Source organism: Anopheles maculipalpis, chromosome 2RL, assembly GCF_943734695.1.
Source record: "Anopheles maculipalpis chromosome 2RL, idAnoMacuDA_375_x, whole genome shotgun sequence".
In the NCBI taxonomy this organism is placed as follows: domain Eukaryota; kingdom Metazoa; phylum Arthropoda; class Insecta; order Diptera; family Culicidae; genus Anopheles; species Anopheles maculipalpis.
Genome location: NC_064871.1, coordinates 44,380,857 through 44,388,936, shown reverse-complemented (window position 1 = coordinate 44,388,936; position 8,080 = coordinate 44,380,857). Strand labels below are relative to the sequence as shown.

The window sequence follows — 8,080 nt, the reverse complement described above, 5'->3', positions numbered from 1 at the left end:
ATTTACAAATAAGTTTCCTTTACAAATTGTTTGGATGCTTTTGGAGAAGATGGAAATCGGTTAAATGACCGCCACAGGTGAAAATGAAATTTAAATCTCTTTTATAAGGTTGAACATATGTAAGTTCTTGGTGTATATTGGATGTTAATTGTTGAAGGTCCACTCCCTGTTGTTGCACTGTCTTGGTAGTGTGGAACGTTCATATTTTTCAAATAAGTCAAAACAGAATCTTCTCAGCACCATTTAACTTAAGTATGCCCGGGTTAAAAGTTGACCCGAGTGCTGAGAGGATGTTATTTATTTATTTATTTATTTATAATTAATTATGACGGTACAATGCAGTATTGTCAACAATGCTTGTGATGACTCAATTAAAAAAGAATAATTTTAAGGTATTTCATTTTTTTTTATTTTGCTTATTTCAACAAATGCTGATTTCCAAGCTCCACGGCCGCGTTGCAAATTTATCCTCAGAGTTTATCGTGTATTTGAAAATCTTTGTATATTTGTATTTGTATGTTTTTTCTAGAGCATGAGAAAGTTTCACTTTTGCTTGTTTTTCTTAGGGTTTTCACTGCCCTTTATATTTATAAGTAATAGTTAACTGCTTTGACTTTCACAATTGACTTTCACACTTTCATTCAATTTTCATTATCACTATCCAATCTGTCAATGTTTGTAAACCAAGTCGAGCGACATCCACATGCTTCTTCGCTGTGACCTCAACAACCTTCAAGGGATTTGCATTCCATAAATCAATTCACTTTCTATCGCTGGCACTCCGTCCGTCGCCTTTACATATATTAGCATCTAATAAATACTGTGTACTTCACAATATTCATGTCCAAAAAATCACCAAAAATAAAAAAAGCACACGTTTTTTCGTCCGAGTAAAGTGTAAATGATATACCACCGAATACGCTCGAGAGTTCCGTCTGCAAGCAATGCCACTTTGCCACCTTTGCCAAATCTGTCAACCCATCGTTTGGCGCGGTCCAAGAAACACATTGCACGTTTTAATGCAGATCGATTCGAACGAACAATCTATCCGTATTTCACCTCTTTTTGCACATTTTTTCCTTTGGCGCGAAAGATGTAACATACGAAAAAAAAGAAACCCTCAACGTGATCGATTAAATATTTCGCTTAATCCGCAACACACACACACACTCCCTATCTGCTATGCAACTCTTCCATTCCAGTAGTAGTAGCCCAGAAGTCTAACGGACACACTTTTACGACCCAGCCAGTTTTATTCGTTTATGAGGAGAATTCGTCGAATCGATGGACATTCCCACCGACAGCGTTTGGTTCACACACTCTGCGAAGAACGAGGAAAAACCTGAACAGCAGCGAAAACACGGACGACGAAGCAGTACGGCTTGAAATTCGACCAAAAAGAAAGACGACGCACCGAACGGAGAAGACGAGATGTCGGTGGAAGCCGCGTATGTCCCGCGCGTTACTAAGTAAGGGTATAAATAGATCGGTTTCATCGCTTTCGTCGAAAGCTTTTGCGTGACCGTCGCGACAAACCCGTTGCGAACGACCATCTTCTCAAACCCGTCGCGGTGTCGTCGTTCGCGAGAGTCTCTTGTGCGAAGCTGATCGCCGTTTCCTTCGTCCCGTGAGTAAGTGTCCACATTCTGATCGGTATCGGTGGTACGCACACCGAAAGAACGGTGGTGACATTCACCAGAGCTAATCTCACTTCCACGGTGTAGAAGAGGTCGGATAGTAGCAAAAGTCACGCACACAACTGTACACTAACTAATCCACGGAATGAAATATAAACCCAAAAAAAAACCTCATGTAAAAGGAAAATTGAATTATTTTTACTTTTTGCAACCAACACAATCCATCAGTCCGCCATTTTGCGACACGATCATTACACGAGTTTGCCAGCCAGGCATCCAGTGAACTCCATTTTCTTTCACATTGTTGGAAAGTAAACGACAGCCTTACATTCACAGTTGTCACATACTTTGAACAATGGTCACTAATTCCACAAAATAATTTCCTCAAAATTCTCTTTCTAACATCACCAAGCTTGATAATGACACCGATTTCCATCCACACCCACGAGGTGTGTCAGATTGTAGTAGACGAACCGATCCAACTGCGGAAACACTTGCACCATGTTGCTTGTGCCGCTCGGAGTGATACGAATGGCCGATTAGCTCGTGCTCCCGGTTACCAGGATCTCTACTCTTTCGTGCGTACATCAGCTATGCCGTCCGATGAGGCCGGAGAACGATCACAAACGCTGAGAAAATTGTCGCTCGATTTTCCGCACGATCACAAGAAAGCGAGCGGTTCTCTCTCGCTCTCACACACACACACACTCTTGATGAGAAATCGGAAGAAAATCGGCACGAAAATTCATTCGAGGCGCCGCCGAGTGGCAAATATTTGTCACAGCAAACAGTGAAGAAGCAGCATGATGTTGAGAGTTTTATTACACGCACACACTTCCACATTAAGTAGCACAGTACGGTAGTGATCGTGATCGGAATAGTGTGGTTTTGTGTTGGCTACCCAAGAAATATGATAAAAGAGGATATTTTTCTTGCGATTCAAAACACTTTTTATTACGAATTATTTAAACGATGGCAGCGGTGCTATAACTATAACTTTAAAGGAAATTTTACGAGGGTTGTAGCTGGAATTCATCTGGTTAGCATGTTGAAGATTAAAGTTTTTTGTCTGGAAGGTTCATAGAAAAAAAAACACCGCCGATCGAGTATATTTCTCTCATTTAGCAATTAAAGTTCAAAAGTCTGTCTTTGATGTAACGGATAATAGTATGAAAACATTCATTAAACTAAGTATTGAATGCCACACTGGGGGCTTATGAAGAAACAAAAAACCGGAGGGATAAAATCAACTCTACAAACATGTGTGATTACTCAAAGTCAAAAACAGGCCACACACATTATTTAAACATTACAGCAGCCTCTCTCTTTCTCCTTACCCTTTTTCGATTCGATAGAGCGCTTATACATTTAGCGCAATGAAGAGTTCAATGGACAGTGCCAAAGAGAAAACACACAAGTAACAAAAGACTGTAAATGAAAACAAGCGAAATAAAAAAACAAAACCACACCACACAGCACTATACGATCGCCCGGCCTGGCATCACTAGATCCCTCGGTATCGCTAGCGCCCGTCCACCATCATTTCATTCGCTTACGGCCATTCGTAGAAAGTAGGCAGGAATTTAAAACGCAATTTATCCTTTGGGTCCGTGGGCGTGCAAGTGCCTACAAACAAGGGGTACAAAACACCCCCTTTATTGTAATGGCTGGTAACGTTTATTATGATGTTTTAAATCCGTGTCTATCAAAATGTTTTTAAATCTCGGGCTTAAACGTCGTGCGAGCAGCACTGAGTTTGTGCTTACTTATTCTTATAATTTATTTTACTTCAATTTTATAACAGAAGTATCACACGTTTTAGAAACCTGCTGTATTCACCCCGCAATCGTTAGGCTAAGAAATATTCATTTATGTTAAAGTCAGTGTCAAACAATATTCGAGTTACGCGGACACTCGAGGTACTCGGATTTCTTCGATTCCTATGGTCCACGTACGTCGGAAAGTTATTGTATTTATATTTTTATATACAATTGAGCACAAAATCGATTTGAGGAAATATCAAAAGTTCGTTTTTGATAGACGGTGAAACCATGAGAAAAATCATCATTTAGTGATAATAATTGAATATTTGACAGGATTAGCACAATAGCAAAAAATTGGTGGAAAGCAGAAAGTCAGCCAAACCCCACCAGCGTAAGTAGAGTTTTAGTTACCACTATTCTGAATACATAACAAAATATACCAAAGTTAATGAGGTTTAGAGCAGTAGCAAGTGTTTATTATCCATCGTACTGACATGCTGAACTGCTGTTATTTTACAAGGAAATTTGTAAATAATTGACAATCCAAACATTTATTTTTTACTATCAAAATGCTTAAAGGGTGTCATAGGCTATTAGTAATTGTCAACCGCAGATTTTTTAAATTGAAAGTTTTGAAGTCCTTTACAGACAATAATAATACGGGTAACATTTAAAAATACTTGTAAAACCCTGTATAACGTTAAAGATTCTCGATTGGTGTTTGTCAAAGAGAATTCGTAAAGGAATAAAACACACACAGCTACGTTTTAGCGCTCAATTGCTAATATACTTTCTAATAAATTTTTCCGCTAGCATAACAATTGGTAAAATACAGTTAAACCGTAGTATTAAAATAAAAAAAATATATGTCGAGTTTTCACACGACAAAAAAAAGATAATGATAAAAAACTTATTATATTAATTGGTAAATTTTGTCCTCCTTTTTCATCACAACTGATTTCCCGCGGAAATGTTGTACAAACCCATCAATAATTAGTAAACTTATCGTGTATAATTTTCACTTCAGTAATTTTGATTAACCAAGCATAGTTTTTACTCTTAATAATGTGTTATTGAGGGGTCTCTGTACCACCTTTGTCCCAACCTTTGAAGCTCCATACATCCATACATCAAACAAGCCACCATGCGTCTCCATCGAACAACACTTCTAATATTTTAATTCAAATCGTCGCTTAAACTTTCCCTCCCCTACCTGTTCTACCAACCAATAACAATAAAAAACAGACCAAACTATTTACAGCAAAATTTTACCACCCAATGAGTTTTAAATCGCTTATCCTGCAGCCTGGCAGGCAGAATCAAAGACGGGACACGGCGCTGGCGTTGAAAGGGATTATTATGGAATGATAATTAAATTCAATTAATTTGGCATGAAAGTACCTCAACCGGGGTAGGAGTGGATTCCGGACATGAAAAGGAACATTTTCCAACGATAACCGACGCATGCACTGGAAAGTTTGTTGGACTGATGCCATTTTTTCCTAATTTATTTTTCAATTCACTTCTAAAACCATAGATTTTGGTTTCAATGAGAAAATTTGCACTGCATTCCGACGCGTACGGAACAGTCTTTAGTCTTTAAAATACATTTCAATACGGCTGTTTTCAGTCAAATATGCTAAGAAAATTTTCAAAATGCCTTCTCAAACCCCACTTATTTGAAATTTTCTTTAGGAGCACTCTGCATAGATACTTCCTCGAGCTCATAACTCGCAAACATTAATAGGATCGATTATAGTAATCAAATAAGACGTCCAACCCCCAACCAGCTCTAAATAATCGTTGACAATATTGCTTACCCATTAGTGCGTCGTTAACCAAACCACGAACGTGAGTCTTCTTAGATCCAAAAGACATCGAATCGCTAAGAAGAACTTCAGGGAAAACTCAAGTATTTGCCTATAAATTGTCCCCATTTTTCACGATCATAGAAACACACACGCGTACGATCGTAGCGCACGGTGAAGCAAAACCAACGACTGATGCTTGAACTTAAAAATTTCCGATTGCATAATGATGTTAGAAAAACCAGACCTACACCCCTTTTCTTCGATTGTGCACTGTGTTGCCTCCGTTGTGACCGCTTGTGTTGTGATTTTATTTTTCCTCCCACAACCAAACCACCCACCCCTACCTCTCGGCGAACCTCGTGCGTTGGGAACGTGCAACTACCCACCCTCACCTCCGTAGCACAAATGTTTGAACCGGTTTTTTTTATTCGTTTTTCCCCCATCCGCCTGGCAGGGAGCCCAATGTCGATGTCATTAGTGACGCGTGAGCATCACATGAAAAAGCTTTACGCGCGAGCACGCCGCCATGTTTTTTTATATTGTTGTTGTTGTTGTGTGGCCCGGTTCACGCTTGAGCATCTGTTTTAATGATAATGAGAACGAGGTGCGGGTCAGTCGCCTGGATGATTGACAAAACACAGACACACGCACACAAGGCGCATGAACGAACAAACCAAACAGCCACCATACTACCAACACAGTAATTACCGACTGACTGACAAACCGAACCGATCGATGATAATAACTGGACTGGTACACAGTTATCAATGTTTTGCCTTTTCCTGTAAAACTAGTTTAATTTTGCTTAAATGAAAGTTCCTTCTTTTCTAAATTTCGAAAGAAAATTAACGTTACAAAAGAAACAAAATTTAAAACTCGGCTTTAGCTCTAGCAATTCCATTCCAACTCCAATTAATTTCCTAGCGTTCGAGGTAAATAATGATTTTGCTATGTAAACAACTTCCGATTATCGTGAACCAAAGTCACCACCTACGAACCACCCTCGGGACATTAATTATTTTCCTATTTTTCCCACTTAACGGCGCAACGGAATTGTGATGGCGGTACCGTTTCGATGGGCACCGAATCTTTGGTTAGGCGAAACTCTGTAACAGTCGACACCAAATAGCAACATTTTATACAAAATAACATGTATCTTCCTTCTTTTGGCTGTTCACTGTTGCTGTGCAAAAAAAAAACCCCTCGCACCATTACTCCCGTGAAGTGTATGTCTCAAGGATACGACGGTTCGCGTGAGCTCAGTTACAAACAGTGCAGACAGCAGGAAAGTAAAGCAAATACACAACAACAACAACGATCAGCAACAAAGAAGATAGGCAATGTTGGTTTCGTGCACACCAACGTTCAATCGCCGGCTTCAAAATTCCAGCAAACGAACATTCGGCCAAGGCCAGGATCCGGGACATCAGACAAACAACAAACAGATAAACAATCGAGAGGAGGAACCGTCCTGCGCTCTCAAACCACACAGGCACGTCGGTGATGGTACCAGATGAACGCCATCAAAAACGTGAACCGCCACTACTCTCGTTCGCTTCCATCTGGAGTGGATTGCTTGTGCTAAGAGACTTGGCACAGTTCGCTCAAACGGAAGGCTACCCGCAAGGGGAAGAAGATTGTTCAAAAATGAAACACACCAACCATCGTTTTGATGACTTGATTCCAACAGGAGTAGCTGTTTAATTTTGAGACAAAATGTAATTTGAAGAGCATGGAAAATTGTTCAACTTTGAAATAATTGAAGAAAAAAACATTGTAAATATTTAGTGTTGTATGGAGTACACTGTATACTAGAGTGAGGGTAACATAAAAATGAGCTCATGGTTTCGATTTTCAGCTATCCGACTTAGGGTTTTTAATAGTAAAACTTAGTTGAAGATTTTGGTACAACAGACCTATGATAGGATAATTAATTGTAAAAAAATTAATAAGAGCCAGTCCTGATGACAAAAATATCGTTTTTTTCATTCATTTTGCAAATTATTTAAATTTGTTGATCAGCTTTGATAAAAACAATAGTGCAATGCACAGTTACGTTTGTAATTTTTGTAGTACGATTTGTCTTTAGTATCAAAACAAATTTCTGCTTCATCCTGGCTTAATGACCTTCTAAGGTCACGCCAGCCATCCAATGGTTTACTAGACTCTCCGATACTACGTAGTTAGATAGTCATTCCTCACTGGGTTGGAAGAACCGGATGGGATTTGAACCCCGGTCCTGCCGTGTAAAGACACGCGCCACTGTTGCCCCAAAACCACCGCTCTGGCATTCAATTCTTCTGACGCTATAAATGTATTTCCAGTGTGTAATCTTACTGGAATTGGATTAATGATCAATGCGACGAAGACGAAATACCTGCTTGCCGGAGGCTCTGATCGTGATGAAGCCTGAGTGGGAAGCAACGTGTTTGTCGACGGCGACAACCTCGAGATAGTAGAGGAGTTTTGCTATAATGGCACTGTAGTAACTTCGTATTAGATGTCAGCAGCGAGATCCGGAGACGCATTGTGCAGGGGAACCGTGCCTACTACGGCCCCCTCCGTCTGCTGAGATCCAGAAGGCTTCAAGACCGCGCGAAATGTGAGATATATCGTACACTAATTCGCCCGGTGGTCCTATATGGCCGCGAGTCTGGACCATCCGAGCGGAGGATGCAAACGCTCTTGGCGTGTTTGACCGCATCCTCCGGACCATCTTTGGCGGTGTGTTCGAGCATGGAGTGTGGAGGAGAAGGATGAACCACGAGCTTGCTTAGCTTTACAGAGAAACGGACATCCTGACGATGGTAAAGACCGGCTTCGATGGCTGGGGCATATTATGAGGATGCCGGACTCATGCCCCGCCAAG

General features: G+C 40.3%; 1 protein-coding gene across 1 annotated transcript in view; it reads right to left on the bottom strand.

Moving 5' to 3' along the window:
- The window catches only part of LOC126558958 (soma ferritin), a 203,505-nt gene that overhangs the window by 149,546 nt on the left and 45,879 nt on the right, over positions 1–8,080 (bottom strand). The window lies entirely within an intron of this gene.